The sequence below is a fragment of the Rhipicephalus sanguineus genome, chromosome 7, assembly GCF_013339695.2.
Source record: "Rhipicephalus sanguineus isolate Rsan-2018 chromosome 7, BIME_Rsan_1.4, whole genome shotgun sequence".
NCBI classification, from domain to species: Eukaryota; Metazoa; Arthropoda; class Arachnida; order Ixodida; family Ixodidae; genus Rhipicephalus; species Rhipicephalus sanguineus.
The window spans coordinates 83,688,428-83,700,139 of record NC_051182.1 but is presented as its reverse complement, the minus strand read 5'-3'; positions in this window follow the sequence as shown (position 1 = coordinate 83,700,139).

The following is an 11,712-nucleotide window of genomic DNA, read 5'->3' as shown; positions in this document are numbered from 1 at the left end:
CCACTGCGGGACGATGGCCTTGCAAGTAATTGACTAACACACTCACACTTCGTATTATTGTATATTTTGTACGCTCAGATTAGTGACAACATGCAGATCGGCGAAAACGGCCCACCACGCGCACCAACTTCGTCGTCCTGTACTTTCCTGATGCCAACGCATAGCGAGCGGTAGGTGCCACAGTCTCACCCGTGATCTCAAATTCCCCTTAATTAAAGCGATTTCACGGTTTATTTCACCTGTCACCTAAATTTCTGCCGGCCTCGGCTTTATTTTTTATCTTTGCGTATTCATTCAGTAGCTTTAGTGACCGTACGCGCTACTTGTACGCCATTACTCCACTACGCCGTTCCCCGCTACGGTTACTGATGCGTCAATTTATGCCTACATTGTACATTTTTAGACTAACTGTTTCTTAAAATAATTCACTTTTGTGTTCAGTTTCTTGGGAACCTTCTAGATCACCATAAATGAAAAGTGTTGTTGCAGGGTTGAAAAACACTATTCTTCAGCTGTAGCTATCCCCGCGACATGTTTCCGGTGAAACAACGTACCATTTACTGTTCCACTTCCCTACCTGATGCGTCCTAAGTGTTTAGGTACTCTTTGAAACTCGAGAAGCCAACGAGGTGATCACACTCAAACAATCGATGAACCTGAAGGAGGATATACGCCGTCTTGCCTAGGTTCTTATATACCATCACCCGCTAAATCACGCTGAAGCCTGACACCGACTGAATCAGGCGCTTACGTGGGATATACACATAAGTAATATAAGAACAAAAATAATGCAAAATAATTTTTTGATGAGAGCCACTGCGTGCCTCATGCTGTGCGCTTGGTTCAATGTCCTTAGTGGAATTATTTCTGTGGAATAAGCTACGGAGACCGACAGGAAAGCTGAAAAGCAAAATTTGAATTGTGACGCACATGAAGTATTCACCTCAATAGAAAATCGTTTGTCCTTTTTGAACAGAGACATCAAAGCTTAACGCCGAAACACTCGCTGCCTAATTGCTTCGGTAAGGTGGATACATTATTTATTTATATTGTTTTGAAAGTTTTCATATGATCTGAACTTCGACATATTTATACTCCGCAGGAAATGTTGCGGCAATAGTTCAAAACATGAACTTTTTCAAAATAATCATCGCTGACGTCTGTAGCATGCATCAGACAAAGCAGAAAGGACATGCTATTGTACTGTATCCACGACTATTCAATTGGCTCATTATCAATGAAGCCTATGCTTGCTGTGGTCACACGCAGGCCTGGGTTCAGCTCTTTTGGTTTCTAAGTGGAACTGCCCTTTGCTGACGCAGAAAGACAGGTATATCATAGAAACCGTCTGTAATATTGTTGTGACATAGCTTTAAGAAGTACAGCTGAGGTGAGACGCAACTCTTTCCAATAAAGAACAGCACTGTTGTGTAGAGGTGTGACTTGACGCTGCTTTAATACTTCAACCCTTAATTCTCTCTAAGCGTTACCAGGCCTACGACACATACATGTTACACAGCTTGTACTGTATCTGAATGGCCTAGCAGGAAGTTTCAGTTTGTTTATTTTCGGTTTAAACGAGAGGTAACTCGTCAATGAAATGACAAATTTCGTTTGCGAAGCACTTAAAAACCACTAGAAGTATACGGATGTCGAAATTACTTACGAAAATTTCGCAGAAGGATAACGTGCGAATGACTGCTTTACTAATTCTGGATTCTAATATTCTGGATGTGCATATTATTGTTACGTACGTTTTGAACAATATAATCTGGAGGACTACGGGTTTTGAGTGTGACTGTACTTGAAGCGGCCCACCTCTGGAACATGTTTATTAAAGATAACAGAGAATGGCAATTTGCGAAATTGTTCATAGAACGTTTTACTGCGCTAGAGAAAGAGAGAGAGAAATATAGATGCAAAGGAAACGCATGGAGGTTAACCTGGTGCGAGTGACCGGTTCGCTACTGTGCACAGGAGTGGGGATATAGGGGTAAGAAAGAGGACAGAGAGAGCGATAAAATGAAACGAAAAAAAAATGAAAAAAAAAACGAAAACGTTGACTGAACGGGTAGCTTGATCGGCCCGTTCATTGCCGATAATTCCACAGTGACGTGGTAGCCATTGAAAAGTTATTTCATGACCTTTCTCAATTAAATGTTGCGTCTCTTCTGCTATCTCAAATAGCAGTTGCTCGTGCGGGCCGCGGCATAAAGGTGACGGAAGTGATTGCAGTGCCGCCTTTGAGTAACTCAAGGTCGTCCATTTTTGTTCCCGTTCATCAGTAATGAAATGTAACGTGGCAGTAAGCGCTGCGAACTCTGCTGCTGTCGATGTCGTCAGGTGAGACGCCTTAAATTTGAGTGTTGAGGTTATCTTAGGTATCACGACAGCTGCGGTTGAGCTGCTCGGCATAACGGAGCCGTCGGTGTATACGTGCATTGAGCCTCGGTACTTCTCATATAGCCGGAGCAAAGCGAGCTGTTTAAGAGCCAGTGACGACATGTCTGCCTTTTTACGAATGCCAGCTATAGCCAGGCTGATGATAGGCTGAGTCAGGCACCACGGAGGAATCGAAGGTCTCGCGGCGGGCGTGAAGCATGTCGGTAAAGACTCGCAGTACATGGCTATCGTTCGGCAAAAAGAGGTGCATTATCTGTCAGCTGGTAAAGATGCTAAGTGGTGGCGGGGAGTCCGAGCAAGTTGTCTTATATGTGTCCTGAATGTTTCAACGTCAATGTGTGTCTGGACGAGGTGGTCTCTGGCGATCCCAAGGCCCAAGCCCTCCGAATTTGCCTAGGAGAGCCTAGGCAAATTCAGAGCGCTTGGACCTGGACACTTTGTAATATTCGTAGTCTTGTTTTGCTTGCGTTGGTTAACTCGCCCAACTTACCACTCTAACGCGGGCAAGCTGTACCACCATAACCCTAGGAAAACCACCATGTACAGCTGTAGCATAGCACGTGGTGACATTCCCCAAGTTTTCCCTGCGAAGAACTTCAGTAGATGACAGATGCCGATCAACCGCTTTTTTATGTGCAATACGTGATGACTCCATGACAGATCCCTGTCAATTATGACACCCAGAAACTTGTACGATCGAATATACGGTATAGTTTGGCCATTGATGATTACGCCGTAATTATTCACAGGTTTGCGCGTGAAAGCCACGACGGCTAATTTCTCGGAAGATATCGCCAAGCCTCGATTGCGGAGGTAATGGGCAGTTTGATCGGCAGCTCTTATAATTCTCGCTCGCAACTGCAGGCGTTTTACGGCGGACGTTCAAATTGCAGATATCATCCGCGTACATTGATAGCCTAACTGTGCTTCGCAGGTGCGCAAGGAGGGCAGTCAGCGTAATATTGAAAAACACAGGACTGAGTACGCCGCCCTGGGGAACGCCACGGTAGATATAATGTGGAGAGGTTTTGTGAGCACCGGAGAGAGAGCGAAAGTGCCTTGAGCTCGCCTGGTGAGCGGGTAGAGAAAAAGTCGAGGCATAATGAAGCACACACATTTATATTGATATGCCTAGAATCTAGTCATATGTATAATGGGAAATAACTTATAAATGACCTGCGAGAAACGACACCCCTTTCAACGGCCCTTGTTTATATAGATATTGTAAGTTAAGAGGCGGGCTATACCTAGTATTCCAATCTTCTTGATGATTAGGTGCAAAATTGAGCCATATTGTCACAAAAGCAGCATCGCTGATATTAATAGGAATGCGGGAATTGCCGCCAGCAGCTTGGTGCTGGCAGCTATTGTAATGATTTCCCCTTTCCGTTGAAAGGGCAAATCAGTTTCTCCTTTCCACTGAAAGTGGAAACTGAAGAATACCGTGAGCATACATAGACATGTTGGAAAAATGCGCAGTTCTTTCTGCGTTCCGGTCAATGTTTACAGTATTTACTGAATATTCGACGAGTGCTCGGGCCATAAGAAAGCGTGTAGGTTTTGGAGCTGCACGTGTGAACATATTGTGAGCATTGTCGTCTCGCAAGTACATTTCACCTTTGAGGAGAGCAATATTGCGCCAATTTATAATGCAAAACTTAGGATAGGGATCACAAACTTGGTGCTGCAGGTTATGATATAGCTATATCTTACCAGCTGTGTCCTTCAGTATCAGCTCGGCGCTGGACCTATCTTATCACTATCTTACCAGCAGTGTCCTTGAGTTCATACGAATAACCGGTAATAAGCTTCCTATTTCAACGCATTTTTACCGCAGCACGTTTGGGCAGATGGTGGACACTGCTTCTGCACGATAGAGCACCAGTGTAGGCATAGCTGATCACCAAAAGTGTGCGGACACTTGAAAAGCCATGCATGTTCACACTCCAGCTGGTACCGCTGGTGCTAAGCAAATCTCGTAGGAGCGTGAGCGTGTCTTCTATCAGCAGCGCTCCTAATTTTCTTTCAGTTTGAAAATTGCCTTTGACACGCGCGCGACAGGGTGGCCCTTTTCTGAACCCGGGCGTGTTATGGAACGAAAAAAAAAAAACAAAGAACACCGAGCACGCCTTGCATCAGACGCCCCCGTGTGGCTGGAGACGCAGGGGGCCACTCCACGCGCCACAGTTTAAAAGAAGAAGAAATATCTAAGAGCGTCTGATTCTGACACTTGCAGCGCCTCGCTCAAGCACATAGACGTGACAACTGTGACAGTTGTTAGTTCACGCTTGCCCTGTGCATATCTGTGCGTTCTTTTAGAGCGTCCTTCTTTGTGCGTCAGTGGCGTGCCGCAAGTATCGAGCTGCTTCTGATTCTTCGTTTTCTTGCTATCGCATTCATTGGTTCGTCCTTGCGGCGAACGTGTGACCTTTTTTGTGCATTTCACACACACACACACACACACACATATATATATATATATATATATATATATATATATATATATATATATATATATATATATATATATATATATATATATATATATAAATATATATATATATATATATATATATATATATATATATATATATATTGTTAAGCTGTTTATCGGACGGCACTCGGCGACAATGCACTATGGCGACAGTCAAGGCAAAGGCAGGGGTTCCGAGCACGAGCGGCGTTTAGAAGAGGACGACCCACTAGGAGCCGCTGGAGAGCGCAACCGTTAAACAGTGCCAATTGCTTCGCCACAATTACCCCGGGTACGAAATGGGAGCCGTCCGGTGACCTAACAGCACGTTACTATGAGTGGGTCATAGTAGGCCTTGAGGCGCTCCCCGTTGAGTATGTCCATAGTAGGCCTTGAGGCGCTCCCCGTCGACGGCGCATGTCCGCCGGACATGCGCCCTCGACGGCGCATGTCCGGCGCATGTCCGTTGACCGGGGATGTGCGCTCGACGACCCGGTAGGGGCCTTCGTATTTCGGCAGTAGTTTTGAAGAGAGGCCGGTTGCAATGGTAGGGACCGAGAGCCATGAGAGCGCTCCGGGGAGGAACGTGGACTCAGAAGTGGTGGTGCCACCGCGAAGGCTCTTCTGCCGCTCATGTTCGTGCGTTGTAAAGGTCTTTGCAAGCTCGCGACACTCTTCAGCAAGCCTGGCTCTGTCAGAAAGAGGCGCACAATCAGATGGATCCGGCTTTTAGGGTAATATCGTGTCAATGGTGTGCGACGGGTGCCTTCCGTACAATAGGAAGAAGGGTGAAAAACCAGTAGTGCTCTGAGGGGCGGTAATATAGGCGTAGGTGACGAAGGGCAGAATGGCATCCCAATTTGTGTGATCGGCGGCGACGTACATTGAGAGCATGTCGCCGAGCGTGCGGTTAAAGCGTTCGGTTAGGCCATTCGTCTGCGGGTGGTAAGCAGTAGTTTTGCGGAGAACAGCATGGCACTCTTTGAGAATGGCTTCGACGACTTCCGACAAGAAGACACCGCCTCGATCGCTAAGAAGCCACTGGGTTGGACCGTAACGCAGCATGAATCGGTGTAGCAGGAAGGATCCAACATCACGCGCTGTAGCCGCTGGGAGGGCAGCGGTTTCGGCGTATCGCGTTAGATGGTCAACGGCAACGATGGTCCAACGGCTACCAGCCGACGTCAGAGGAAGTGGTCCATACAAATCGATGCCCACGCGCCCAAACGGATGGTTAGGGCAAGCTAATGGTTGTAGACCGACTAGTGACACGTGCGTTGAAGGTTTTCGGCGTTGGCAATCGATGCAGGAGCGGACGAACTTCTGCACGTAGCGGTACACCCCTCGCCAGAAGTATCGTTGTCGAATGCGGTGGTAAGTTTTGGATACCCCAGAGTGCGCGCATTGGGGACCAGTGTGGAAGGACTCGCATATTTCAGCACGCAGACTTCGGGGTATCACAAGTAGCCACTGGCGTCCGTCGGCGTTGTAATTGCGTCGGTGCAGTAGGTCGTCAAGAATGGCGAAATGGTAGGCTTGACGACGCAACGCGTGAGTGGTTGGTGTTGCTGATGGATCAGTGAGCAAGTCTGTCAGCGAGGCGTTCCATTTATCCTTCCGCTGCTCGGTAGCGATGGTGTGAATATTGATAGAAGAAACAGCAGTGTGAGATACTGAGCAGGAGGCATTGTCGTCAGGCAAGGGGAGCGCGAGAGGGCGTCGGCGTCAGCATTCTGGCGTCCGTTGCGGTACAGCACGCGGATGTCGTAGTCTTGCAGGCGAAGTGCCCAGCGGGCGACACGGCCCGAGGGATCCTTCAATGACGACAGCCAGCATTGTGCGTGGTGATCGGTGACGACATCAAATGAGCGACCATACAAATAAGGTCGGAATTTTGTAAGGGCCCAGATGATCGCCAGGCACGCTTTTTACGTGACGGTGTAATTGGTCTCGGCTCTAGTAAGCGTACGACTTGCGTAGGCTACGACATATTCGGGGAACCCCAGTTTGCGCTGCGCAAGAACAGCGCCGAGGCCTACACCGCTGGCGTTCGTGTGTACCTCCGTTGAGGCCGTAGGGTCGTGGTGTCGTAGTATGGGAGGAGACGTGAACAAACGACGGAGCTTTGCGAACGCGTCGTCGCATTCGGACGACCACGAATGTAGGGGCCGTTACTCCCAAGGAGATTCATGAGCGGCGATATGATGGTGGCAAAGTTGCGTATGAAACATCGAAAATAAGAGCACTGTCCTACGAAAGTGCGCAGTTTTTTGACGGACGTAGGTTTGGGAAATTCGGCCATGGCCCGAAGCTTGGCCGGATCGGGGAGGATTCCTTCCTTGGACACGGCGTAGCCTAGGATTGTCAGCTGCCATGCTGCAAATCGGCACTTCTTCAGATTCAGTTGGAGGCCGGCGTTGCTCAAACGCGTCAAAACATGCCGCAGACGTTGAAGGTGCGTGGAGAAGTCCGGAGCGAAAACGACGACGTCGTCCAGGTAACACAAGCACGTGTACCATTTCAAGTTGCGCACGACGGTGTACATCATGCACTCGAAGGTCGCGGGCGCATTGCACAGACCAAACGGCATGAAGTTGAACTCGTACAAGCCGTCCGGCGTGACAAAGGCTGTCTTCTGTCGAGCGTCATCAGCGATGGGTACTTGCCAGTACCCCGAGCGCAAATCGAGAGATGAAAAGTATTCTGCTCCTTGGAGGCTGTCAATCGCGTCTTCGATTCGCGGCAGCGGATAAACATCCTTCCGATTGGTCTTGTTGAGCCTTCGGTAGTCCGCACAAATGTACAGAACCGTCCTTCTTGGCAACGAGAACAACAGGAGACGCCCATGGGCTGTCCGAGGGTCGAATAACGTCGCGTCGAAGCATATCGTCGACTTGCTCATTAATTACCCGACGTTCTGTGGGAGACACGCGATGTGGACGTTGCCGCAGTGGTGGTTGGGCGCCAGTGTCGATGCGATGCGTAACAGCAGACGTGCGGCCGAGAGAAGTTTGCCCGACATCGAAAGAAGAACAAAATTCTTCCAACAGGCACAGAAGCTGGCAACGCTGGACCGACGTAAGGTTGTCAGCAATGGAGGGACCAAATACATCCGCGGGTGATGAATCAGACGTGGAAACGGCACTGATGGTACGGGAACTGGTGCAGTGCGAGTCATCGGGTGCGTCCAGAACTTGTGCGTCTTCGAGGGGCTCCACTCTGCTGAAACATTCCCTTCGCACCGACGTAACAATGCGCGGCACGCGATGGCAGTAACGTACCACGTGACCGGCATAACCGCATGCAAAGCAGATGGGCTAATTGTCGGGTGTGCGCCATCGGTTCGCCGGGGCAGGTCCCGCCCATGTCGCAGGATGCGACTGACGGGGCGGCTGCTGAAATGACTGCAAGGTGGGTTGCAGTCGGGGCCTAGGGATGACGGCAGCATACGTAGCCGGCACGCCCGCTTCGAAGGACGGAGGTCTAGCGGCGGTTTCGGCGTAACTCAATGGTGCAGCCGCAGAGATTGCCTGGTGCGTCCTGGCGACAACATGAGCGTAACTCTGTGGCGCAGGAGCCGGGGGTTGCTGGTGGTAGTCAGGCATCACCTCCGCGATTCCCTGCTCAATCGCTAGGCGGAGGGGAGGAAGAAGGGTCGTCGACGACTGTTGAACGTGCGCCGGGTGGGCGAAGGCCAGGAGAGAGAACTGGCGTGCGATTTCCTCGCGCACGAATGCCTTCACTTCTGCCAGCAGCGTTGCCTGGTCAGGCATGGCCGCCAAGCCAGCAAGCTCTTCGTCGCGTGATGGAGAGCGACGGGTCATCGAACGTTGCCGGCGGAGCTCCTCGTAGCTCTGGCACAGTGTTATGACCTTGGCCACGGTGGAGGGGTTTTGGGCGAGCAACATGGTGAAGGCATCGTCGTCAATGCCCTTCATAATGTTCCGGATCTTGTCAAACTCGGACATGGTGCCGTTGGCTTTCTTACACAAGTCCAGGACGTCTTCGATATAACTGGTGAAAGATTCACCGGGCTGCTGAGCTCGTTCGCGTAAGCGCTGTTCTGCTTGCAGCTTACGAACTGCAGGGCGGCCAAAAACGTTGATGACGGCGGTCTTGAAATCTGACCAAGTCCCAAAATCGGACGCATGGTTGTTGTACCACAAGCTTGCTACTCCCGCGAGGTAGAAGACCATGTTGCTCAACTTGCCTGCTTCGTCCCATTTGTTGAATACGTTCACGCGCTCGTAAATTCCTCCTCATCGGTGCCATCGGCGCCAGTGAAGATGGGTGGATCGCGGATGCGTGGGACACTGGGACATGTGGTCGGTGTGCGAGGCGGCGTTTGCTGAGCGGCGTCTTGAGGCATGGTAGACGGCAGAGTACGGGAACGAAGCTCCAGGGGCATTGAATGGGAGCACACCTCCACCAATTTTTTAAGCTGTTATTGGACGGCACTAGGCGACAATGCACTATGGCGACAGTCTAGGCAAAGGCACTGGCTCCGAGCGCGAGCGGCGTTTAGAAGAGGACGACCCACTAGGAGCCGCTAAAGAGCGCAACCGTTAAACAGTACCAATAGCTTCGCCACAATATATATATATATATATATATATATATATATATATATATATATATATATATATATATTACAGAGAATTTCTAATGGCTACTGTACTACAATATAGTAAACATAACAACTATTTACTTCACCCTAGGAGTTTAGGCTGGCGGTGGAGCCTTCTTCAGAGGATGTAATTGAAATGACATTGCCATTGCCCAACCCGCAGCGCAAGGGCCGCCCACCTAGTTTGGGGGTCAGACGACACAAAAAAGCAATAAAGAGAAAAAAGAAAGAGAGAAATAACGAAGGAAGCAACAGCGACAATTGCTCTGCTGGGGCGTTTGTCAGCGGCTGCAAAACGAGGGAGAAGAAAGAACAGCAGGAGGAAAAGAGAGCCGCTGGAGGCAGCGAGGCGGGCGGGTTATCCTTGTCTTATCTTCGTAGGCTAGATAAAAAGACGGCCTGAGCTAGCTACCAAGGAAAATGGGAAAAGAGAATTGTCGCTTCTACCGATCACACACACGGACTCCAAGTTCGGATGGTTCGGTGGTTAGCCCGCGGCACCGGGCCGTACACAGACGAGAAGAGATATATACGACCCGCTCTAGCTTTGAGAACACTCTGGCCACGAGACAAGGCTCTCTTTTTCATGCAAAAAGAATTATACAAAGAAAGAACACGAGCCGGTTGATGCATGGGGCACCGATTGGATCTATTTTCACGCGCTGGATTGTTTTCTTAGCATGCTGAGCGTCTAGACCCACGTGTGTGTAAATAAATAAATAAATAAATAAATAAATTCTCTTTCTGGGTGCTACGATTGGTCACGGAGACAATTCAGTTGCCCAGGGCTCTCGATGATTCCGTGGGAGAGTGATTTCAATTTGTTTATGGAATGTGATCTCCGCTGTTCGCGCTCCCGTGTGTTCTGAAAGCCGCATTGCACAAGTATAACGCTTATGCGCTCGAAAGAGTGACCAGACAGTCTAATGTGCTTGGAGAACGGCAAATTAGGGAGGGCTTTCACGTGTGCCCTGTGGTTGTTGAAACGTAAACGGAACGCCGTACCTGTTGTCCAAAATATTGCTGTTGACACACATTACAGCACATTTTCTATACCACAATGAACGAATAGGAGGCTTCGACCGTATTTGTGGTCACCATGTGCTTTCCGACCGTATTTGTGGTCACCAGCGAAGTTTCCCGCATAGTCTACAGCCCTGACGATGGTCAGATTATTGTGTTTTCGCCCTGACCGGCAAGTCTCTCAGGTTTTTGCTTCTTCGGCAGACTACCTTGGGCGGGGTTTCAAATACAGTACAGAGTTCACCACTCTGTTTAAGTATGTTGAAGTGGTGGCCTAATATAGAGTTTACCCGAGGTGCGGTCGCGGAGTACGTGAGGATTAAATTAACCCTGACGTTCTATCTTGATTTCCGTCTTTTCCTTCCATTGTGACCCCTTGGTCCAGTGAGCGAGCGCGCTCAATTTCATTGTCACTGATTTTTACTGGGCACTTTTGACGCAAGAATGGTGCTCTCAGCTCCTGCGCGCTGGTGTCATATTGTGTAATGTCATAGCAAATTCTTCTGTATCCCTGGGCTTCAGAGTAGGGGACACCTGTTTTGCATTGGCTAGAGAAGCGTATATTGAAGTGTAGATGCTCGCGCCACTGACTGATACAGTGACATCCAGGAAATGAACACACACCTGCGGGTACGTGTGTGCAAATGGTACAGAATGGCGCAGGGAGTTAATATCAGAGATTAATTTTGAAAGGCTATGCTCATCATTAGCCATCAGGAAGAATATCTCAAGAAAAATTCGGTAGAATATCGGTTTGGCTGGAGAACATTCGAGGAACGGTATCTCTAAAGGTGCCAATAAAATATTCGCATAGTTTGGGGTCATTTGGTTCCGATGGCAGTCCCGTTGACTTGTAGGTAATGTTTGCGGTTGAATTCAAAGTGATTGTGTTTGAGTGCAAGAATTAGGAGCACCTCTAAAGCGCTTTCATCGCACTCACTTGTCGATTTACTTTTTCCATAGGCTGCGATTGTGGCGGCGATTCCTTTGGTGTGGGGAATGTTGGTGTACAGCGATGATACATTCATGGTGACCAAATGATTCCTATGGGTGCTACTAGGTTTGAGACTTCTCGAAGGAAGTGGCTGGTATCTTTGACATATGATGGAAATCATTCTGGGATGTGCCTAATCAGAGAATCGATGGACTGGCAGGAGGGGGACAAAGCGATTTCGATTTATTTTTG